The sequence below is a fragment of the Dipodomys merriami genome, unplaced genomic scaffold (assembly GCF_024711535.1).
Source record: "Dipodomys merriami isolate MVZ:Mamm:240054 unplaced genomic scaffold, mDipMer1.0.p SCAF_3, whole genome shotgun sequence".
Classification (NCBI taxonomy): domain Eukaryota; kingdom Metazoa; phylum Chordata; class Mammalia; order Rodentia; family Heteromyidae; genus Dipodomys; species Dipodomys merriami.
In genome coordinates this window covers 36,959,261-36,983,727 of record NW_027204492.1, presented here as the reverse complement: position 1 = coordinate 36,983,727, position 24,467 = coordinate 36,959,261, and the positions used below count along the sequence as shown (strand labels likewise).

Genomic DNA, 24,467 nt, shown 5'->3' with positions numbered 1-24,467 from the left:
TGTTGGCATGAAGAGAAGCTACTGAATTTTGTGGATTCATTTTATACCCTGCTACATGCCAAAGCTTTGGATCAGCTCAAGTAACTTAGGATCATGTTACAGGATCCTGTTATGTGCAAACAGGAATACTTTTATTCCTTCCTTCCCTATTTGGATCCCGTTTGGTTTTCCTGTTACCTGATTGCTCTTGCTAGGAGTTTCACCACTCTCCTGAGAAGGAGTGGAAAGAGTAGACATCCTTTTCTTTGTCCTCAATTTAGAGGAAATAGTTTTAACTTTTCACCAAATTATCTATCATGCTAGCTGTAGGTTTGTCATGTACATTCTTTCTTTTGTTGAGGAATCTACCATGGATTTGACATTCTCCAGAGCTTTTATCATAAAGGGATGCTGGATCTTGTCAAATGCTTCTCTTGTATCTTTTGAGACGATCATATGGTTCTTGTCCTTGCTCCTGTCGGGGTGTTTGGAATTACATTCACTGACTTGGGTATATTGAACCCTGGAATGAATCCCATTTGATAATGGTGTATGATTCTTTGGGATTATTTGTGGAATTCAGTTGGCCAGAATTTTATAGAGAAGTGTTGCCTCAATATTCACCAAAGAGCTGGATGCATAGTTCCCTTATTTAATGAGTCCCTGTATGGTTTGGGGGAAAGGGTTCTATTGTCTTCATAGAATAACTTTGTTAGTGATCTTTCCCTTTGAATTTCATGGAAGACATTGAGAAATTATGAGAGATTTATTAGAGTGAGTTCTCCTTTGAAGTCCTTATACAATTTCACTGTGAATCCATCTGGCCCTTGGTTTTTCTTAGATGGCAGATCTTATATTGCCATTTCAATTTCATTCCTTGTTATGCATCTATTTAGTTGGGTTAAATCTTGGTTTAGTTAGGATATATCGATATTCACTAGGAATTCTTCCATTTCTCAGTCTCCAATTTGTTATCATACAGGTATGCAAAATATTCCCTTGTAATGTTCTCAATCTTGATTGTTTCTGTCATGACGTTCCTGGTTCCATCTCTAATTGTATCTATTTGGGCCGATTGGCTTCTGTCTCTCTGTCTCTGTCTCTCTCACTGTCTCTCACTCTGTCTCTCTGTCTGTCTGACTCTATCTCTCTCTGTCTCTCTCTCACACAGTCACATTTGCTTAGTATCTGTCAATTTGGTAAATTTTTTCAAAGAACCAACTGGTTGCGTCTTTCTATGGTTTTCTTAGTCTCTATTTCATTTATTTCTGATAGAATCTTGATTGTTTCCATCTCCTAGTTTGGAGGTTGCATTGTTTCTCTTTTTCATGGAGCTTAAGGTGCATCAGTAAAGTGCTGATTTGAGATTTCTCCAGTTCATTGATGTAGGCACTCAGAGCTATAAATTTTCCTCTGAGTACTGCCTTTGCTATGTCCCAGAGGAGCTGGTATTTTGTGTTTGTTTTGGTTAAATTCCATAAACATTTGAATTTCAGTTCTGAGCTCTTCACGAGATGCTCAGCATCTCTAGCCAGAAAAGAAATGCAAATCAAAACCACATTGAGATTCCAGCTCACCACAATTAGAATGGCCATCCTCAAGAGCAGTAACAATAACAGATGCTTGCAAAGGATGTCACCGAAAGGGAATGATACCGACTTATTGCTGGGAGTGGAAGCTTCTGCAACCAGTCTGGAAGCTGTATGGAGGTTCTTCAAACTACTAAACAGAGAGGTTCCCCATGACCCAGCAATCCTACTCCTAGGCATTTTTCCAACTGCCCCCAAAACAAGCCAGACAAAAGCCACCAGCACAGTCATGTCCATTGCAGGTGGTTTACCATCGCTAACATAGGCAATCGACTCAGCTGCCACTCAGAGGACAAATGGATCAAGATTATATGGTAACACTATGTTGAAAACAGTCTTTAGAGCTCTTGGGGGGGAGGCAGCAGGTGAGGAGGTGGGGAGTGAATCCATGACGGGGGGAAAAACAAAGGAGGAGGTAGGAAATGTATTCATTACCTTCCTCATCTGTCGGCTTTCTGTACAGTATTTTTACAATAAAACTATATTTTAAAAAAGAAACTATGCTATATTTACACAATGGATGTTTTACTCATCAGTTAGAAAGAATGACACTGTCCCACTCACAAGGAAATACCAAGACCTGGGGAAATTTATATTAAGCAAAGTAAGCCAGACGAAAGAAACAGGTTGCTTGGTTTCTCTGATTTGTAATCATCAGAATTTGCCTATAAACCTACAAGTAAACTCAATGGACACTAAAAGATCAAAATTACACATGGACATGTTAAATTTAAGGGGACTCTGAATGTTCACACAATTAAGACCAAAGGATGACATTCTTAGGAGAGGATCACAAGGGCACAATAGCTAGGTGCATATAATAATAGAAAATTATGCTTACCATAATAAACTTCAGGAAGTGGAAACAAGAGGTTTTTCTTTTGAAAATTGTTGTTTTCAGTCCTTTTTTTGCTTTCTGTGTTCTGGTTTTCATTTTGTCGCTGTTTTCCATTTGTGTAACCTTTGTCTTCTACATAGGTTTATTTGATTTGAGGAGGGAAGGGGGAGCACAGAAATGGTGGGACAAAGGGACAACTAATTCAGCAGTGTATTGATACTAGGAACTATATTGGAAATTAGCGGTATTCCTTGGAGAAGGTGTCATGAAAGGAAAAAAACTGGGGAAAAATGAGGTAGGGGCAACACTGTTCAGAAAGAAATGTACAGTACTCATTACATTCTGTACATGACCTTTTCAATAAAAAACTTAAAAATATATCAAACAACATATCCTAAAATAGTGGCCAAGAAGTGCTTTCAATTCAATGTCAATTTGAGGTTGAAATGTGTTATGGTCAATGTCATCCCTTCCATCATTCTCTCACGTATTTCCCAACCTCATTCATACTCTCAAGATGCATGGCTGAACTTCATAAGTGTATTTACCCACCCTTCCTCTCTATACATCAATCCTCCTTCTCTTTAACATGACTTACCCTGGAACAAGACAATCCCAAGCCTTGCGAGAGCCTTATTTACTCCTCACTGAGGCAGAGGTGAGAAATAATGCTATGAGGAAGGTATCCTAGGGGCAATTATTTTGTGTAGTTTTGTGGAGAGCTACTACTACATGCCCCCTCACCTACTCACCACCCACATACCACCACCACCACACAAAACCTTCCCTCCTCATTGGGACATGTTCATATATGCAGACAATGTACCTCCATCCACATTATCACTTCTCCAACCACATTCTTCTCCCCTACCCAAACCAATTTCACCAGGTTTCATTGTTCCATTCTCACACACAGACATAAAGTATTCAGATGGTTGGTCACCATTCTTTTCCATTTGTTCCCTTCCTCACACATCCCACTAAGGCCCACATCTCAGAGAAGCCTGTTTCATCTTTCTAGGTTTCCCCATTGTATTTCACACCCATATATAGAAGTTTAATCAGATTTTCCCCATTTGGGAAAGAACACTATCACCACACCTCTAACAGCTCTGCTCACCTGGATCTCACTCCGTACACACTGTTTCTCTTTCTCTTTTTCTCTCTCTCACCTTCTCTCTCTCTGCCTCCATTCCCTCCCTTCCTCCGTCCCCCCCTCACTCACTCTATCTCTCTCTCATCGAGAGCATTCTTTCCTTCTCCTATGGAACAAAGAGCTGAGAGAGAAGTTCACTTCCCTCTTACCTCCTTTGGGTCGTATTTTTCTCTATTTGGTTCACTGTGCACATTTCCATTGCAGAGCAAGCCCCAGAGGACTCAGGTCCCTCCCTTTCCACTCACTGCATTCTACTGTTTCCCTCCCCTTCCCCACCATCACAGAGCACACAGAAAGGCTTATGAGACCATTTCGATGTATGTTATTTCATCATCTTTTGTCCCCATAGCAATAATATGTGCTGGGACAAGACAAACCACATGCCAGTAGCCAGGGCAGTGGAGACCTTGGAGATGGCCCACAGGATTGCCCTGGCCTGGCTCTCACATTAGTGGCTGCCTAAATGGAGTCTAAGTGGATGGATCATTCTTGACCTTCTTGTCCCTTGACGTCTTGCATTTACACGGATGCTTATTAAGAAGGGGACCACTGGTTGGTACTGGTTCTGGCTCCCTCCTGGACTTGGGTAGATCCGGTCGGTTGGTGACCATTATTCTCCACCTCGCACCCCGGCGGCGGCGCCTGAGACGACCCAAGACAGCAGGTGTTATCGGGGCCTGGAAGGACCACAGGCAGTCCTCAGCAAGGCATTGATGGAGAGGAGAGCGTGGAGGAGACATAGGAACAGGGCATTCACAGGAAACGGTGAGGGCTGAGAACATTCTGTGCCAGGGAAGGCCAGAGAGGAGCCTCTTTTGCGAAAGGGGTCAAGGGGAACAAGGGTCAGACCTTGTGTGGATCACCTCACCTTTCCTTTCAATCCACGCGGACACGCTCTCTTCTTCTTGTTCTTCCTGAGTTTGTTGGGTGGCGCTCGCTGGAGTGAGGTTCCCTGTTGGACAGCGGCGGCAGCAGCCATGCCCCGTGGCATCATGGTCCTGGCCATCTTCCCTCCTTCCCTGCCTGCAGTCTTCTCATCTCCAGGCACCAGAACACTCCTATATATGCCCCCCACCCCAGGCGACCACACCCCTCATCATTATTAGGTCAGCCAGCTATTCCTAGCCAGCCAATCACTGACCAGGGTGGGGTTTCCACATCACAACGCACCATCTTGAATCCTGTGGTGATGATGTGAGGGGCTCTAGTGGGGAAAGAGGGGGAAGGATCTGGAATAAGATGCCGAGAATTTCTAGGTGGAGAAACGGACATTTGCTTAAACACAATTATCACCTTTCTACTAGCGATTCTTACTTCTTCTCGGGAGAAGTCTCTCTCTGTAAGTCTTTAGCCCATTTATTGTGTTGTTTATATTATTTATAGCATCTAGCCCATTTAGAGTGCTGTTTCTTGGAAGATTTCCTTTAGCGACGGGGTGGGAGGGTGGGGGTGGGATTCATTTGTTTGAGCTCTAAGTATATTTTAGATCTGAGGCCTTGTCTGATGCACAGCCAGCCAATATCTTCTCCCATTCTGTGGGCTTTTTATATTCTTGCTCTCTCTGTTCTTTGGCATGGAGGAATTCTTCAATTGGATACTATTTCAATTATCCCGTCTTTCTGTCATTTGTTGTCATTGTGGGTTTCGATTAAGGAAGTTTCAAGTCTTGCCAAAGAGCCCTGGTGTCTTCTCTATCCTTTCTTGTAATATTTTTAGGGTATCTTGTCTTAGATTAAGGTCTTTGATCCATTTGTAATTGATTCTGGAGCAAGGTGACAGGTAAGGATGTAGATTCAGTTTTCTGCATGTGGATAGCCAATTCTGCCAGCACCATTTGGTGGAGGGGCTGTCTTTCTTCCATCCTGTGTTTTCAACTATTATCAAATATTAGGCAGGTTTAGGTCTGTGTGTTCCTTTCTGGGTCTTCTATTCTGTTGGTCCTCGGGCCTCTTCTTATGCCAGTACCAAGCCGTTTCTCTTTCTATGGCTTTGTAAGAGCGTTTGAAGCTTAGTGTTGACATTCCTCCAGTGTTGTTCTTCCTGCTATGGAGTTTTTGCTATTCAGAGTCTTCTGTGGTTGCATGTGAGTTTTTAGATTGCTTCTTCTATGTTATTGCCGAATGTTGCTGATACTATCATTGCTATTGCATGGAATTTAGAGATCGCTTTGGGTAGCATCGCCATTTTCACTATGTGAATCTTTCCAATCCAAGAGCATGGAAGGTTTTTCCATTTCCTTACATCTTCCTTACATTCCTTTTTCATATTTCCAAAGTTTTCATCTTACAGATCCTACACATCTAAGGATAAGTTAATTCCTAGGTATTTTTTTTGGTGTTTCTAATGGAGATGCTTTTCTTGTTTCAGGGTTGTTCTCCCCTTGTTGGCATGAAGAGAAGCTAGTGAATTTTGTGGAATCATTTTATACCCTGCTACATGCCAAAGCTTTGGATCAGCTCAAGTAACTTAGGATCATGTTACAGGATCCTGTTATGTGCAAACAGGAATACTTTTATTCCTTCCTTCCCTATTTGGATCCCGTTTGGTTTTCCTGTTACCTGATTGCTCTTGCGAGGAGTTTCACCACTCTCCTGAGAAGGAGTGGAAAGAGTAGACATCCTTTTCTTTGTCCTCAATTTAGAGGAAATGGTTTTAACTTTTCACCAAATTAACTATCATGCTAGCTGTAGGTTTGTCATGTACATCCTTTCTTTTGTTGAAGAATCTTCCATGGATTTGAGATTCTCCAGAGCTTTTATCATAAAGGGATGCTGGATCTTGTCAAATGCTTCTCTTGTATCTTTTGAGACGATCATATGGTTCTTGTCCTTGCTCCTGTCGGGGTGTGTGGAATTACATTCATTGACTTGGGTATATTGAACCCTGGAATGAATCCCATTTGATAATGGCGTATGATTCTTTGGGATTATTTGTGGAATTCAGTTGGCCAGAATTTTATAGAGAAGTGTTGCCTCAATATTCACCAAAGAGCTGGATGCATAGTTCCCTTATTTAATGAGTCCATGTATGGTTTGGGGGAAAGGGTTCTATTGTCTTCATAGAATAACTTTGTTAGTGATCTTTCCCTTTGAATTTCATGGAAGACATTGAGAAATTATGAGAGATTTATTAGAGTGAGTTCTCCTTTGAAGTCCTTATACAATTTGACTGTGAATCCATCTGGCCCTTGGTTTTTCTTGGATGGCAGATCTTATATTGCCATTTCAATTTCATTCCTTGTTATGCATCTATTTAGTTGGGTTAAATCTTGGTTTAGTTAGGATATATCGATATTCACTAGGAATTCTTCCATTTCTCAGTCTCCAATTTGTTATCATACAGGTATGCAAAATATTCCCTTGTAATGTTCTCAATCTTGATTGTTTCTGTCATGACGTTCCTGGTTCCATCTCTAATTGTATCTATTTGGGCCGATTGGCTTCTGTCTCTCTGTCTCTGTCTCTCTCACTGTCTCTCACTCTGTCTCTCTGTCTGTCTGACTCTATCTCTCTCTGTCTCTCTCTCACACAGTCACATTTGCTTAGTATCTGTCAATTTGGTAAATTTTTTCAAAGAACCAACTGGTTGCGTCTTTCTATGTTTTTCTTAGTCTCTATTTCATTTATTTCTGATAGAATCTTGATTGTTTCCATCTCCTAGTTTGGAGGTTGGATTGTTTCTCTTTTTCATGGAGCTTAAGGTGCATCAGTAAAGTGCTGATTTGAGATTTCTCCAGTTCATTGATGTAGGCACTCAGAGCTATAAATTTTCCTCTGAGTACTGCCTTTGCTATGTCCCAGAGGAGCTGGTATTTTGTGTTTGTTTTGGTTAAATTCCATAAACATTTGAATTTCAGTTCTGAGCTCTTCACGAGATGCTCAGCATCTCTAGCCAGAAAAGAAATGCAAATCAAAACCACATTGAGATTCCAGCTCACCACAATTAGAATGGCCATCCTCAAGAGCAGTAACAATAACAGATGCTTGCAAAGGATGTCACCGAAAGGGAATGATACCGACTTATTGCTGGGAGTGGAAGCTTCTGCAACCAGTCTGGAAGCTGTATGGAGGTTCTTCAAACTACTAAACAGAGAGGTTCCCCATGACCCAGCAATCCTACTCCTAGGCATTTTTCCAACTGCCCCCAAACCAAGCCAGACAAAAGCCACCAGCACAGTCATGTCCATTGCAGGTGGTTTACCATCGCTAACATAGGCAATCGACTCAGCTGCCACTCAGAGGACAAATGGATCAAGATTATATGGTAACACTATGTTGAAAACAGTCTTTAGAGCTCTTGGGGGGGAGGCAGCAGGTGAGGAGGTGGGGAGTGAAACCATGACGGGGGGAAAAACAAAGGAGGAGGTAGGAAATGTATTCATTACCTTCCTCATCTGTCGGCTTTCTGTACAGTATTTTTACAATAAAACTATATTTTAAAAAAGAAACTATGCTATATTTACACAATGGATGTTTTACTCATCAGTTAGAAAGAATGACACTGTCCCACTCACAAGGAAATACCAAGACCTGGGGAAATTTATATTAAGCAAAGTAAGCCAGACGAAAGAAACAGGTTGCTTGGTTTCTCTGATTTGTAATCATCAGAATTTGCCTATAAATCTACAAGTAAACTCAATGGACACTAAAAGATCAAAATTACACATGGACATGTTAAATTTAAGGGGACTCTGAATGTTCACACAATTAAGACCAAAGGATGACATTCTTAGGAGAGGATCACAAGGGCACAATAGCTAGGTGCATATAATAATAGAAAATTATGCTTACCATAATAAACTTCAGGAAGTGGAAACAAGAGGTTTTTCTTTTGAAAATTGTTGTTTTCAGTCCTTTTTTTGCTTTCTGTGTTCTGGTTTTCATTTTGTCGCTGTTTTCCATTTGTGTAACCTTTGTCTTCTACATAGGTTTATTTGATTTGAGGAGGGAAGGGGGAGCACAGAAATGGTGGGACAAAGGGACAACTAATTCAGCAGTGTATTGATACTAGGAACTATATTGGAAATTAGCGGTATTCCTTGGAGAAGGTGTCATGAAAGGAAAAAAACTGGGGAAAAATGAGGTAGGGGCAACACTGTTCAGAAAGAAATGTACAGTACTCATTACATTCTGTACATGACCTTTTCAATAAAAAACTTAAAAATATATCAAACAACATATCCTAAAATAGTGGCCAAGAAGTGCTTTCAATTCAATGTCAATTTGAGGTTGAAATGTGTTATGGTCAATGTCATCCCTTCCATCATTCTCTCACGTATTTCCCAACCTCGTTCATACTCTCAAGATGCATGGCTGAACATCATAAGTGTATTTACCCACCCTTCCTCTCTATACATCAATCCTCCTTCTCTTTAACATGACTTACCCTGGAACAAGACAATCCCAAGCCTTGCGAGAGCCTTATTTACTCCTCACTGAGGCAGAGGTGAGAAATAATGCTATGAGGAAGGTATCCTAGGGGCAATTATTTTGTGTAGTTTTGTGGAGAGCTACTACTACATGCCCCCTCACCTACTCACCACCCACATACCACCACCACCACACAAAACCTTCCCTCCTCATTGGGACATGTTCATATATGCAGACAATGTACCTCCATCCACATTATCACTTCTCCAACCACATTCTTCTCCCCTACCCAAACCAATTTCACCAGGTTTCATTGTTCCATTCTCACACACAGACATAAAGTATTCAGATGGTTGGTCACCATTCTTTTCCATTTGTGCCCTTCCTCACACATCCCACTAAGGCCCACATCTCAGAGAAGCCTGTTTCATCTTTCTAGGTTTCCCCATTGTATTTCACACCCATATATAGAAGTTTAATCAGATTTTCCCCATTTGGGAAAGAACACTATCACCACACCTCTAACAGCTCTGCTCACCTGGATCTCACTCCGTACACACTGTTTCTCTTTCTCTTTTTCTCTCTCTCACCTTCTCTCTCTCTGCCTCCATTCCCTCCCTTCCTCCATCCCCCCCTCACTCACTCTATCTCTCTCTCATCGAGAGCATTCTTTCCTTCTCCTATGGAACAAAGAGCTGAGAGAGAAGTTCACTTCCCTCTTACCTCCTTTGGGTCCTATTTTTCTCTATTTGGTTCACTGTGCACATTTCCATTGCAGAGCAAGCCCCAGAGGACTCAGGTCCCTCCCTTTCCACTCACTACTTTCTACTGTTTCCCTCCCCTTCCCCACCATCACAGAGCACACAGAAAGGCTTATGAGACCATTTCGATGTATGTTATTTCATCATCTTTTGTCCCCATAGCAATAATATGTGCTGGGACAAGACAAACCACATGCCAGTAGCCAGGGCAGTGGAGACCTTGGAGATGGCCCACAGGATTGCCCTGGCCTGGCTCTCACATTAGTGGCTGCCTAAATGGAGTCTAAGTGGATGGATCATTCTTGACCTTCTTGTCCCTTGACGTCTTGCATTTACACGGATGCTTATTAAGAAGGGGACCACTGGTTGGTACTGGTTCTGGCTCCCTCCTGGACTTGGGTAGATCCGGTCGGTTGGTGACCATTATTCTCCACCTCGCACCCCGGCGGCGGCGCCTGAGACGACCCACCACAGCAGGTGTTATCGGGGCCTGGAAGGACCACAGGCAGTCCTCAGCAAGGCATTGATGGAGAGGAGAGCGTGGAGGAGACATAGGAACAGGGCATTCACAGGAAACGGTGAGGGCTGAGAACATTCTGTGCCAGGGAAGGCCAGAGAGGAGCCTCTTTTGCGAAAGGGGTCAAGGGGAACAAGGGTCAGACCTTGTGTGGATCACCTCACCTTTCCTTTCAATCCACGCGGACACGCTCTCTTCTTCTTGTTCTTCCTGAGTTTGTTGGGTGGCGCTCGCTGGAGTGAGGTTCCCTGTTGGACAGCGGCGGCAGCAGCCATGCCCCGTGGCATCATGGTCCTGGCCATCTTCCCTCCTTCCCTGCCTGCAGTCTTCTCATCTCCAGGCACCAGAACACTCCTATATATGCCCCCCACCCCAGGCGACCACACCCCTCATCATTATTAGGTCAGCCAGCTATTCCTAGCCAGCCAATCACTGACCAGGGTGGGGTTTCCACATCACAAAGCACCATCTTGAATCCTGTGGTGATGATGTGAGGGGCTCTAGTGGGGAAAGAGGGGGAAGGATCTGGAATAAGAGGCCGAGAATTTCTAGGTGGAGAAACGGACATTTGCTTAAACACAATTATCACCTTTCTACTAGCGATTCTTACTTCTTCTCGGGAGAAGTCTCTCTCTGTAAGTCTTTAGCCCATTTATTGTGTTGTTTATATTATTTATAGCGTCTAGCCCATTTATAGTGCTGTTTCTTGGAAGATTTCCTTTAGCGGCGGGGTGGGAGGGTGGGGGTGGGATTCATTTGTTTGAGCTCTAAGTATATTTTAGATCTGAGGCCTTGTCTGATGCACAGCCAGCCAATATCTTCTCCCATTCTGTGGGCTTTTTATATTCTTGCTCTCTCTGTTCTTTGGCATGGAGGAATTCTTCAATTGGATACTATTTCAATTATCCCGTCTTTCTGTCATTTGTTGTCATTGTGGGTTTCGATTAAGGAAGTTTCAAGTCTTGCCAAGGAGCCCTGGTGTCTTCTCTATCCTTTCTTGTAATATTTTTAGGGTATCTTGTCTTAGATTAAGGTCTTTGATCCATTTGTAATTGATTCTGGAGCAAGGTGACAGGTAAGGATGTAGATTCAGTTTTCTGCATGTGGATAGCCAATTCTGCCAGCACCATTTGGTGGAGGGGCTGTCTTTCTTCCATCCTGTGTTTTCAACTATTATCAAATATTAGGCAGGTTTAGGTCTGTGGGTTCCTTTCTGGGTCTTCTATTCTGTTGGTCCTCGGGCCTCTTCTTATGCCAGTACCAAGCTGTTTCTCTTTCTATAGCTTTGTAATAGCGTTTGAAGCTTAGTGTTGACATTCCTCCAGTGTTGTTCTTCCTGCTATGGAGTTTTTGCTATTCAGAGTCTTCTGTGGTTGCATGTGAGTTTTTAGATTGCTTCTTCTATGTTATTGCCGAATGTTGCTGAGACTATCATTGCTATTGCATGGAATTTGGAGATCGCTTTGGGTAGCATGGCCATTTTCACTATGTGAATCTTTCCAATCCAAGAGCATGGAAGGTTTTTCCATTTCCTTACATCTTCCTTACATTCCTTTTTCATATTTCCAAAGTTTTCATCTTACAGATCCTACACATCTAAGGATAAGTTAATTCCTAGGTATTTTTTTTTTTGCTGTTTCTAATGGAGATGCTTTTCTTGTTTCAGGGTTGTTCTCCCCTTGTTGGCATGAAGAGAAGCTAGTGAATTTTGTGGATTCATTTTATACCCTGCTACATGCCAAAGCTTTGGATCAGCTCAAGTAACTTAGGATCATGTTACAGGATCCTGTTATGTGCAAACAGGAATACTTTTATTCCTTCCTTCCCTATTTGGATCCCGTTTGGTTTTCCTGTTACCTGATTGCTCTTGCTAGGAGTTTCACCACTCTCCTGAGAAGGAGTGGAAAGAGTAGACATCCTTTTCTTTGTCCTCAATTTAGAGGAAATGGTTTTAACTTTTCACCAAATTAACTATCATGCTAGCTGTAGGTTTGTCATGTACATCCTTTCTTTTGTTGAAGAATCTTCCATGGATTTGAGATTCTCCAGAGCTTTTATCATAAAGGGATGCTGGATCTTGTCAAATGCTTCTCTTGTATCTTTTGAGACGATCATATGGTTCTTGTCCTTGCTCCTGTCGGGGTGTGTATAATTACATTCATTGACTTGGATATATTGAACCCTGGAATGAATCCCATTTGATAATGGTGTATGATTCTTTGGGATTATTTGTGGAATTCAGTTGGCCAGAATTTTATAGAGAAGTGTTGCCTCAATATTCACCAAAGAGCTGGATGCATAGTTCCCTTATTTAATGAGTCCCTGTATGGTTTGGGGTAAAGGGTTCTATTGTCTTCATAGAATAACTTTGTTAGTGATCTTTCCCTTTGAATTTCATGGAAGACATTGAGAAATTATGAGAGATTTATTGGAGTGAGTTCTCCTTTGAAGTCCTTATACAATTTGACTGTGAATCCATCTGGCCCTTGGTTTTTCTTGGATGGCAGATCTTATATTGCCATTTCAATTTCATTCCTTGTTATGCATCTATTTAGTTGGGTTAAATCTTGGTTTAGTTTGGATATATCGATATTCACTAGGAATTCTTCCATTTCTCAGTCTCCAATTTGTTATCATACAGGTATGCAAAATATTCCCTTGTAATGTTCTCAATCTTGATTGTTTCTGTCATGACGTTCCTGGTTCCATCTCTAATTGTATCTATTTGGGCCAATTGGCTTCTCTCTCTCTGTCTCTGTCTCTCTCACTGTCTCTCACTCTGTCTCTCTGTCTGTCTGACTCTCTCTCTCTCTGTCTCTCTCGCTCTGTCTCTCTCTCACACAGATTTGCTTAGTATCTGTCAATTTGGTAAATTTTTTCAAAGAACCAACTGGTTGCGTCTTTCTATGGTTTTCTTAGTCTCTATTTCATTTATTTCTGATAGAATCTTGATTGTTTCCATCTCCTAGTTTGGAGGTTGGATTGTTTCTCTTTTTCATGGAGCTTAAGGTGCATCAGTAAAGTGCTGATTTGAGATTTCTCCAGTTCATTGATGTAGGCACTCAGAGCTATAAATTTTCCTCTGAGTACTGCCTTTGCTATGTCCCAGAGGAGCTGGTATTTTGTGTTTGTTTTGGTTAAATTCCATAAACATTTGAATTTCAGTTCTGAGCTCTTCACGAGATGCTCAGCATCTCTAGCCAGAAAAGAAATGCAAATCAAAACCACATTGAGATTCCAGCTCACCACAATTAGAATGGCCATCCTCAAGAGCAGTAACAATAACAGATGCTTGCAAAGGATGTCACCAAAAGGGAATGATACCGACTTATTGCTGGGAGTGGAAGCTTCTGCAACCAGTCTGGAAGCTGTATGGAGGTTCTTCAAACTACTAAACAGAGAGGTTCCCCATGACCCAGCAATCCTACTCCTAGGCATTTTTCCAACTGCCCCCAAAACAAGCCAGACAAAAGCCACCAGCACAGTCATGTCCATTGCAGGTGGTTTACCATCGCTAACATAGGCAATCGACTCAGCTGCCACTCAGAGGACAAATGGATCAAGATTATATGGTAACACTATGTTGAAAACAGTCTTTAGAGCTCTTGGGGGGGAGGCAGCAGGTGAGGAGGTGGGGAGTGAAACCATGACGGGGGGAAAAACAAAGGAGGAGGTAGGAAATGTATTCATTACCTTCCTCATCTGTCGGCTTTCTGTACAGTATTTTTACAATAAAACTATATTTTAAAAAAGAAACTATGCTATATTTACACAATGGATGTTTTACTCATCAGTTAGAAAGAATGACACTGTCCCACCAAGACCTGGGGAAAATTATATTAAGCAAAGTAAGCCAGACGAAAGAAACAGGTTGCATGGTTTCTCTGATTTGTAATCATCAGAATTTGCCTATAAATCTACAAGTAAACTCAATGGACACTAAAAGATCAAAATTACACATGGACATGTCAAATTTAAGAGGACTCTGAATGTTCACACAATTAAGACCAAAGGATGACATTCTTAGGAGAGGATCACAAGGGCACAATAGCTAGGTGCATATAATAATAGAAAATTATGCTTACCATAATAAACTTCAGGAAGTGGAAACAAGAGGTTTTTCTTTTGAAAATTGTTGTTTTCAGTCCTTTTTTGCTTTCTGTGTTCTGGTTTTCATTTTGTCGCTGTTTTCCATTTGTGTAACCTTTGTCTTCTACATAGGTTTATTTGATTTGAGGAGGGAAGGGGGAGCACAGAAATGGTGGGACAAAGGGTCAACTAATTCAGCAGTGTATTTATACTAGGAACTATATTGGAAATTAGCGGTATTCCTTGGAGAAGGTGTCATGAAAGGAAAAAAACTGGGGAAAAATGAGGTAGGGGCAACACTGTTCAGAAAGAAATGTACAGTACTCATTACATTCTGTACATGACCTTTACAATAAAAAACTTAAAAATATATCAAACAACATATCCTAAAATAGTGGCCAAGAAGTGCTTTCAATTCAATGTCAATTTGAGGTTGAAATGTGTTATGGTCAATGTCATCCCTTCCATCATTCTCTCACGTATTTCCCAACCTCGTTCATACTCTCAAGATGCATGGCTGAACATCATAAGTGTATTTACCCACCCTTCCTCTCTATACATCAATCCTCCTTCTCTTTAACATGACTTACCCTGGAACAAGACAATCCCAAGCCTTGCGAGAGCCTTATTTGCTCCTCACTGAGGCAGAGGTGAGAAATAATGCTATGAGGAAGGTATCCTAGGGGCAATTATTTTGTGTAGTTTTGTGGAGAGCTACTACTACATGCCCCCTCACCTACTCACCACCCACATACCACCACCACCACACAAAACCTTCCCTCCTCATTGGGACATGTTCATATATGCAGACAATGTACCTCTATCTGCATTATCACTTCTCCAACAACATTCTTCTCCCTAACCAAACCAATTTCACCAGGTTTCATTGTTCCATTCTCACACACAGACATAAAGTATTCAGATGGTTGGTCACCCTTCTTTTCCATTTGTGCTCTTCCTCACACATCCCACTAAGGCCCACATCTCAGAGGAGCCTGTTTCATCTTTCTAGGTTTCCCCATTGTATTTCACACCCATATATAGAAGTTTAATCAGATTTTCCCCATTTGGGAAAGAACACTATTACCAACACCTCTAACAGCTCTGCTCACCTGGATCTCACTCCGTACACACTGTTTCTCTTTCTCTTTTTCTCTCTCTCACCTTCTCTCTCTCTGCCTCCATTCCCTCCCTTCCTCCGTCCCCCCCTCACTCACTCTATCTCTCTCTCATAGAGAGCATTCTTTCCTTCTCCTATGGAACAAAGAGCTGAGAGAGAAGTTCACTTCCCTCTTACCTCCTTTGGGTCCTACTTTTCTCTATTTGGTTCACTGTGCACATTTCCATTGCAGAGCAAGCCCCAGAGGACTCAGGTCCCTCCCTTTCCACTCACTGCATTCTACTGTTTCCCTCCCATTCCCCACCATCACAGAGCACACAGAAAGGCTTATGAGACCATTTCGATGTATGTTATTTCATCATCTTTTGTCCCCATAGCAATAATATGTGCTGGGACAAGACAAACCACATGCCAGTAGCCAGGGCAGTGGAGACCTTGGAGATGGCCCACAGGATTGCCCTGGCCTGGCTCTCACATTAGTGGCTGCCTAAATGGAGTCTAAGTGGATGGATCATTCTTGACCTTCTTGTCCCTTGACGTCTTGCATTTACACGGATGCTTATTAAGAAGGGGACCACTGGTTGGTACTGGTTCTGGCTCCCTCCTGGACTTGGGTAGATCCGGTCGGTTGGTGACCATTATTCTCCACCTCGCACCCCGGCGGCGGCGCCTGAGACGACCCACCACAGCAGGTGTTATCGGGGCCTGGAAGGATCACAGGCAGTCCTCAGCAAGGCATTGATGGAGAGGAGAGCGTGGAGGAGACATAGGAACAGGGCATTCACAGGAAACGGTGAGGGCTGAGAACATTCTGTGCCAGGGAAGGCCAGAGAGGAGCCTCTTTTGCGAAAGGGGTCAAGGGGAACAAGGGTCAGACCTTGTGTGGATCACCTCACCTTTCCTTTCAATCCACGCGGACACGCTCTCTTCTTCTTGTTCTTCCTGAGTTTGTTGGGTGGCGCTCGCTGGAGTGAGGTTCCCTGTTGGACAGAGGCGGCAGCAGCCATGCCCCGTGGCATCATGGTCCTGGCCATCTTCCCTCCTTCCCTGCCTGCAGTCTTCTGATCTGCAGGCGCCAGAACACTCCTATATATGCCCCCCACCCCAGGCGACCACACCCCTCATCATTATTAGGTCAGCCAGCTATTCCTAGCCAGCCAATCACTGACCAGGGTGGGGTTTCCACATCACAAAGCACCATCTTGAATCCTGTGGTGATGATGTGAGGGGCTCTAGTGGGGAAAGAGGGGGAAGGAACTGGAATAAGAGGCCAAGAATTTCTAGGTGGAGAAACGGACATTTGCTTAAACACAATTATCACCTTTCTACTAGCGATTCTTACTTCTTCTCGGGAGAAGTCTCTCTCTGTAAGTCTTTAGCCCATTTATTGTGTTGTTTATATTATTTATAGCGTCTAGCCCATTTATTGTGCTGTTTCTTGGAAGATTTCCTTTAGCGACTGGGTGGGAGGGTGGGGGTGGGATTCATTTGTTTGAGCTCTAAGTATATTTTAGATCTGAGGCCTTGTCTGATGCACAGCCAGCCAATATCTTCTCTCATTCTGTGGGCTTTTTATATTTTGCTCTCTCTGTTCTTTGGCATGGAGGAATTCTTCAATTTGATACTATTTCAATTATCCCGTCTTTCTGTCATTTGTTGTCATTGTGGGTTTCGATTAAGGAAGTTTCAAGTCTTGCCAAGGAGCCCTGGTGTCTTCTCTATCCTTTCTTGTAATATTTTTAGGGTATCTTGTCTTAGATTAAGGTCTTTGATCCATTTGTAATTGATTCTGGAGCAAGGTGACAGGTAAGGATCTAGATTCAGTTTTCTGCATGTGGATGGATAGCCAATTCTGCCAGCACCATTTGGTGGAGGGGCTGTCTTTCTTCCATCCTGTGTTTTCAACTATTATCAAATATTAGGCAGGTTTAGGTCTGTGGGTTCATTTCTGGGTCTTCTATTCTGTTGGTCCTCGGGCCTCTTCTTATGCCAGTACCAAGCCGTTTCTCTTTCTATGGCTTTGTAAGAGCGTTTGAAGCTTAGTGTTGACATTCCTCCAGTGTTGTTCTTCCTGCTATGGAGTTTTTGCTATTCAGAGTCTTCTGTGGTTGCATGTGAGTTTTTAGATTGCTTCTTCTATGTTATTGCCGAATGTTGCTGAGACTATCATTGCTATTGCATGGAATTTGGAGATCGCTTTGGGTAGCATCGCCATTTTCACTCTGTGAATCTTTCCAATCCAAGAGCATGGAAGGTTTTTCCATTTCCTTACATCTTCCTTACATTCCTTTTTCATATTTCCAAAGTTTTCATCTTACAGATCCTACACATCTAAGGATAAGTTAATTCCTAGGTATTTTTTTTTTTTTGCTGTTTCTAATGGAGATGCTTTTCTTGTTTCAGGGTTGTTCTCCCCTTGTTGGCATGAAGAGAAGCTAGTGAATTTTGTGGATTCATTTTATACCCTGCTACATGCCAAAGCTTTGGATCAGCTCAAGTAACTTAGGATCATGTTACAGGATCCTGTTATGTGCAAACAGGAATACTTTTATTCCTTCCTTCCCTATTTGGATCCCGTTTGGTTTTCCTGTTACCTGATTGCTCTTGCTAGGAGTTTCACCACTCTCCTGAGAAGGAGTGGAAAGAGTAGACATCCTTTTCTTTGTCCTCAATTTAGAGGAAATGGTTTTAACTTTTCACCAAATTAAGTATCATGCTAGCTGTAGGTTTGTCATGTACATCCTTTCTTTTGTTGAGGAATCTTCCATGGATTTGAGATTCTCCAGATCTTTTATCATAAAGGGATGCTGGATCTTGTCAAATGCTTCTCTTGTATCTTTTGAGACGATCATATGGTTCTTGTCCTTGCTCCTGTCGGGGTTTGTGGAATGACATTCATTGACTTGGGTATATTGAACCCTGGAATGAATCCCATTTGATAATGGTGTATGATTCTTTGGGATTATTTGTGGAATTCAGTTGGCCAGAATTTTATAGAGAAGTGTTGCCTCAATATTCACCAAAGAGCTGGATGCATAGTTCCCTTATTTAATGAGTCCCTGTATGGTTTGGGGTAAAGGGTTCTATTGTCTTCATAGAATAACTTTGTTAGTGATCTTTCCCTTTGAATTTCATGGAAGACATTGAGAAATTATGAGAGATTTATTGGAGTGAGTTCTCCTTTGAAGTCCTTATACAATTTCACTGTGAATCCATCTGGCCCTTGGTTTTTCTTGGATGGCACATCTTATATTGCCATTTCAATTTCATTCCTTGTTATGCATCTATTTAGTTGGGTTAAATCTTGGTTTAGTTAGGATATATCGATATTCACTAGGAATTCTTCCATTTCTCAGTCTCCAATTTGTTATCATACAGGTATGCAAAATATTCCCTTGTAATGTTCTCAATCTTGATTGTTTCTGTCATGACGTTCCTGGTTCCATCTCTAATTGTATCTATTTGGGCCGATTGGCTTCTGTCTCTCTGTCTCTGTCTCTCTCACTGTCTCTCACTCTGTCTCTCTGTCTGTCTGACTCTATCTCTCTCTGTCTCTCTCACTCTGTCTCTCTCTCACACAGTCACATTTGCTTAATATCTGTCAATTTGGTAAATTTTTTCAAAGAACCAACTGGTTGCGTCTTTCTATGGTTTTCTTAGTCTCTATTTCATTTATTTCTGATAGAATCTTGATTGTTTCCATCTCCTAGTTTGGAGGTTGGATTGTTTCTCTTTTTCATGGAGCTTAAGGTGCATCAGTAAAGTGCTGATTTGAGATTTCTCCAGTTCATTGATGTAGGCACTCAGAGCTATAAATTTTCCTCTGAGTACTGCCTTTGCTATGTCCCAGAGGAGCTGGTATTTTGTGTTTGTTTTGGTTAAATTCCATAAACATTTGAATTTCAGTTCTGAGCTCTTCACAAGATGCTCAGCATCTCTAGCCAGAAAAGAAATGCAAATCAAAACCACATTGAGATTCCAGCTCACCACAATTAGAATGGCCATCCTCAAGAGCAGTAACAATAACAGATGCTTGCAAAGGACGTCACCGAAAGGGAATGATACCGACTTATTGCTGGGAGTGGAAGCTTCTGCAACCAGTCTGGAAGCTGTATGGAGGTTCTTCAAACTACTAAACAGAGAGGTTCCCCATGACCCAGCAATCCTACTCCTAGGCATTTTTCCAACTGCCCCCAAACCAAGCCAGACAAAAGCCACCAGCACAGTCATGTCCATTGCAGGTGGTTTACCATCGCTAACATAGGCAATGGACTCAGCTGCCACTCAGAGGACAAATGGATCAAGATTATATGGTAACACTATGTTGAAAACAATCTTTAGAGCTCTTGGGGGGGAGGCAGCAGGTGAGGAGGTGGGGAGTGAAACCATGACAGGGGGAAAAACAAAGGAGGAGGTAGGAAATGTATTCATTACCTTCCTCATCTGTCGGCTTTCTGTACAGTATTTTTACAATAAAACTATATTTTAAAAAAGAAACTATGCTATATTTACACAATGGATGTTTTACTCATCAGTTAGAAAGTATGACACTGTCCCATTCACAAGGAAATACCAAGACCTGGGGAAATTTATATTAAGCAAAGTAAGCCAGACGAAAGAAACAGGTTGCTTGGTTTCTCTGATTTGTAATCATCAGAATTTGCCTATAAATCTACAAGTAAACTCAATGGACACTAAAAGATCAAAATTACACATGGACATGTCAAATTTAAGAGGACTCTGAATGTTCACACAATTAAGACCAAAGGATGACATTCTTAGGAGAGGATCACAAGGGCACAATAGCTAGGTGCATATAATAATAGAAAATTATGCTTACCATAATAAACTTCAGGAAGTGGAAACAAGAGGTTTTTCTTTTGAAAATTGTTTTCAGTCCTTTTTTGCTTTCTGTGTTCTGGTTTTCATTTTGTCGCTGTTTTCCATTTGTGTAACCTTTGTCTTCTACATAGGTTTATTTGATTTGAGGAGGGAAGTGGGAGCACAGAAATGGTGGGACAAAGGGTCAACTAATTCAGCAGTGTATTGATACTAGGAACTATATTGGAAATTAGCGGTATTCCTTGGAGAAGGTGTCATGAAAGGAAAAAAACTGGGGAAAAATGAGGTAGGGGCAACACTGTTCAGAAAGAAATGTACAGTACTCATTACATTCTGTACATGACCTTTACAATAAAAAACTTAAAAATATATCAAACAACATATCCTAAAATAGTGGCCAAGAAGTGCTTTCAATTCAATGTCAATTTGAGGTTGAAATGTGTTAGGGTCAATCTCATCCCTTCCATCATTCTCTCACGTATTTCCCAACCTCGTTCATACTCTCAAGATGCATGGCTGAACATCATAAGTGTATTTACCTCTCTATTCATCAATCCTCCTTCTCTTTAAAATGACTTACCCTGGAACAAGACAATCCCAAGCCTTGCGAGAGCCTTATTTGCTCCTCACTGAGGCAGAGGTGAGAAATAATGCTATGAGGATGGTATCGTAGGGGCAATTATTTTGTGTGGTTTTGTGGAGAGCTACTACTACATGCCCCCTCACCTACTCACCACCCACATACCACCACCACCACACAAATCCTTCCCTCCTCATTGGGACATGTTCATATATGCAGACTATGTACCTCCATCCGCATTATCACTTCTCCAACAACACTCTTCTCCCCTACCCAAACCAATTTCACCAGGTTTCATTGTTCCATTCTCACACACAGACAAAGTATTCAGATCGTGGTCACCATTCTTTTCCATTTGTGCTCTTCCTCACACATCCCACTAAGGCCCACATCTCAGAGGAGCCTGTTTCATCTTTCTAGGTTTCACCATTGTATTTCACACCCATATATAGAAGTTTAATCAGATTTTCCCCATTTGGGAAAGAACACTATCACCACAACTCTAACAGCTCTGCTCACCTGGATCTCACTCCGTACACACTGTTTCTCTTTCTCTTTTTCTCTCTCACCTTCTCTCTCTCTGCCTCCATTCCCACCCTTCCTCCATCCCCCCCTCACTCACTCTATCTCTCTCTCATAGAGAGCATTCTTTCCTTCTCCTATGGAACAAAGAGCTGAGAGAGTAGTTGACTTCCCTCTTACCTCCTTTGGGTCCTACTTTTCTCTATTTGGTTCACTGTGCACATTTCCATTGCAGAGCAAGCCCCAGAGGACTCAGGTCCCTCCCTTTCCACTCACTGCTTTCTACTGTTTCCCTCCCCTTCCCCACCATCACAGAGCACACAGAAAGGCTTATGAGACTATTTCCATGTATGTTATTTCATCATCTTTTGTCCCCATAGGAATAATATGTGCTGGGACAAGACAAACCACATGCCAGTAGCCAGGGCAGTGGAGACCTTGGAGATGGCCCACAGGATTGCCCTGGCCTGGCTCTCACATTAGTGGCTGCCTAAATGGAGTCTAAGTGGATGGATCATTCTTGACCTTCTTGTCCCTTGACGTCTTGCATTTACACGGATGCTTATTAAGAAGGGGACCACTGGTTGGTACTGGTTCTGGCTCCCTCCTGGACTTGGGTAGATCCGGTCGGTTGGTGACCATTATTCTCCACCTCGCACCCCGGCGGCGGCGCCTGAGACGACCCACCACAGCAGGTGTTATCGGGGCCTGAAAGGACCACAGGCAGTCCTTAGAAAAGCATTGATGGAGAGGAGAGCGTGGAGGAGACATAGGAACAGGGCATTCACAGGAAACGGTGAGGGCTGAGAACATTCTGTGCCAGGGAAGGCCAGAGAGGAGCCTCTTTTGCGAAAGGGGTCAAAGGGAACAAGGGTCAGACCTTGTGTGGATCACCTCACCTTTCCTTTCAATCCACGCGGACACGCTCTCTTCTTCTTGTTCTTCCTGAGTTTGTTGGGTGGCGCTCGCTGGAGTGAGGTTCCCTGTTGGACAGCAGCGGCAGCAGCCCTGCCCCGTGGCATCATGGTCCTGGCCATCTTCCCTCCTTCCCTGCCTGCGGTCTTCTGATCTCCAGGCGCCAGAACACTCCTATATATGCCCCCCACCCCAGGCGACCACACCCCTCATCATTATTAGGTCAGCCAGCTATTCCTAGCCAGCCAATCACTGACCTGGGTGGGGTTTCCACATCACAAAGCACCATCTTGTATCCTGTGGTGATGATGTGAGGGGCTCTAGTGTGGAAAGAGGGGGAAGGATCTGGAATAAGAGGCCAAGAATTTCTAGGTGGAGAAACGGACATTTGCTTAAACACAATTATCACCTTTCTACTAGCGATTTTAATTCTTCTCGGGAGAAGTCTCTCTCTGTAAGTCTTTAGCCCATTTATTGTGTTGTTTATATTGTTTATAGCGTCTAGCCCATTTATAGTGCTGTTTCTTGGAAGATTTCCTTTAGCGGCGGGGTGGGAGGGTGGGGGTGGAATTCATTTGTTTGAGCTCTATGTATACTTTAGATCTGAGGCCTTGTCTGATGCACAGCCAGCCAATATCTTCTCCCATTCTGTGGGCTTTTTATATTCTTGCTCTCTCTGTCCTTTGGCATGGAGAAACTCTTCAATTTGATACTATTGCAATTATCCCGTCTTTCTGTCATTTGTTGTCATTGTGGGTTTCGATTTAGGAAGTTTCAAGTCTTGCCAAGTAGCCCTGGAGTCTTCCCTATACTTACTTGTAATATTTTTAGGGTATCTTGTCTTAGATTAAGGTCTTTGATCCATTTATAATTGATTCTGGAGCAAGGTGACAGGTAAGGATCTAGATTCAGTTTTCTGCATGTGGATACCCAATTCTGCCAGCATCATTTGGTGGAGAGGCAGTCTTTCTTCCATCCTGTGTTTTCAACTATTATCAAATATTAGGCAGGTTTAGGTCTGTGGGTTCATTTCTGGGTCTTCTATTCTGTTGGTCCTCGGGCCTCTTCTTATGCCAGTACCAAGCTGTTTCTCTTTCTATGGCTTTGTAAGAGCGTTTGAAGCTTAGTGTTGACATTCCTCCAGTGTTGTTCTTCCTGCTATGGAGTTTTTGCTATTCAGAGTCTTCTGTGGTTGCATGTGAGTTTTTAGATTGCTTCTTCTATGTTATTGCCGAATGTTGTTGAGACTATCATTGGTATTGCATGGAATTTGGAGATCGCTTTGGGTAGCATCGCCATTTTCACTATGTGAATCCTTCCAATCCAAGAGCATGGAAGGTTTTTCCATTTCCTTACATCTTCCTTACATTCCTTTTTCATATTTCCAAAGTTTTCATCTTACAGATCCTACACATCTGAGGATAAGTTAATTCCTAGGTATTTTTTTTGGCTGTTTCTAATGGAGATGCTTTTCTTGTTTCAGGGTTGTTGTCCCCTTGTTGGCATGAAGAGAAGCTACTGAATTTTGTGGATTCATTTTATACCCTGCTACATGCCAAAGCTTTGGATCAGCTCAAGTAACTTAGGATCGTGTTACAGGATCCTGTTATGTGCAAACAGGAATACTTTTATTCCTTCCTTCCCTATTTGGATCCCGTTTGGTTTTCCTGTTACCTGATTGCTCTTGCTAGGAGTTTCACCACTCTCCTGAGAAGGAGTGGAAAGAGTAGACATCCTTTTCTTTGTCCTCAATTTAGAGGAAATGGTTTTAACTTTTCACCAAATTAAGTATCATGCTAGCTGTAGGTTTGTCATGTACATCCTTTCTTTTGTTGAGGAATCTTCCATGGATTTGAGATTCTCCAGAGCTTTTATCATAAAGGGATGCTGGATCTTGTCAAATGCTTCTCTTGTACCTTTTGAGACGATCATATGGTTCTTGTACTTGCTCCTGTCGGGGTGTGTGGAATTACATTCATTGACTTGGGTATATTGAACCCTGGAATGAATCCCATTTGATAATGGTGTATGATTCTTTGGGATTATTTGTGGAATTCAGTTGACCAGAATTTTATAGAGAAGTGTTGCCTCAATATTCACCAAAGAGCTGGATGCATAGTTCCCTTATTTAATGAGTCCCTGTATGGTTTGGGGGAAAGGGTTCTATTGTCTTCATAGAATAACTTTGTT

The 24,467-nt window shown here is 42.3% G+C and overlaps 3 long non-coding RNA genes across 3 annotated transcripts; all 3 read right to left on the bottom strand.

The window, feature by feature from the left end:
* Positions 1–3,867: 3,867 nt before the first annotated feature.
* LOC138839417 (uncharacterized) lies at positions 3,868–4,583 on the bottom strand. Its single transcript, XR_011375969.1, has 2 exons — positions 4,431–4,583; positions 3,868–4,239 (listed from the first exon to the last, which is right to left on the bottom strand). It is a non-coding gene; the product is annotated as an uncharacterized lncRNA (long non-coding RNA).
* A 5,227-nt stretch (positions 4,584–9,810) lies between these two features.
* LOC138839416 (uncharacterized) lies at positions 9,811–10,525 on the bottom strand. The gene is made up of 2 exons (XR_011375968.1): positions 10,374–10,525; positions 9,811–10,182 (listed from the first exon to the last, which is right to left on the bottom strand). It is a non-coding gene; the product is annotated as an uncharacterized lncRNA (long non-coding RNA).
* A 5,226-nt stretch (positions 10,526–15,751) lies between these two features.
* On the bottom strand, positions 15,752–16,462 carry LOC138839415 (uncharacterized). Its single transcript, XR_011375967.1, has 2 exons — positions 16,315–16,462; positions 15,752–16,123 (listed from the first exon to the last, which is right to left on the bottom strand). It is a non-coding gene; the product is annotated as an uncharacterized lncRNA (long non-coding RNA).
* Positions 16,463–24,467: the final 8,005 nt, after the last annotated feature.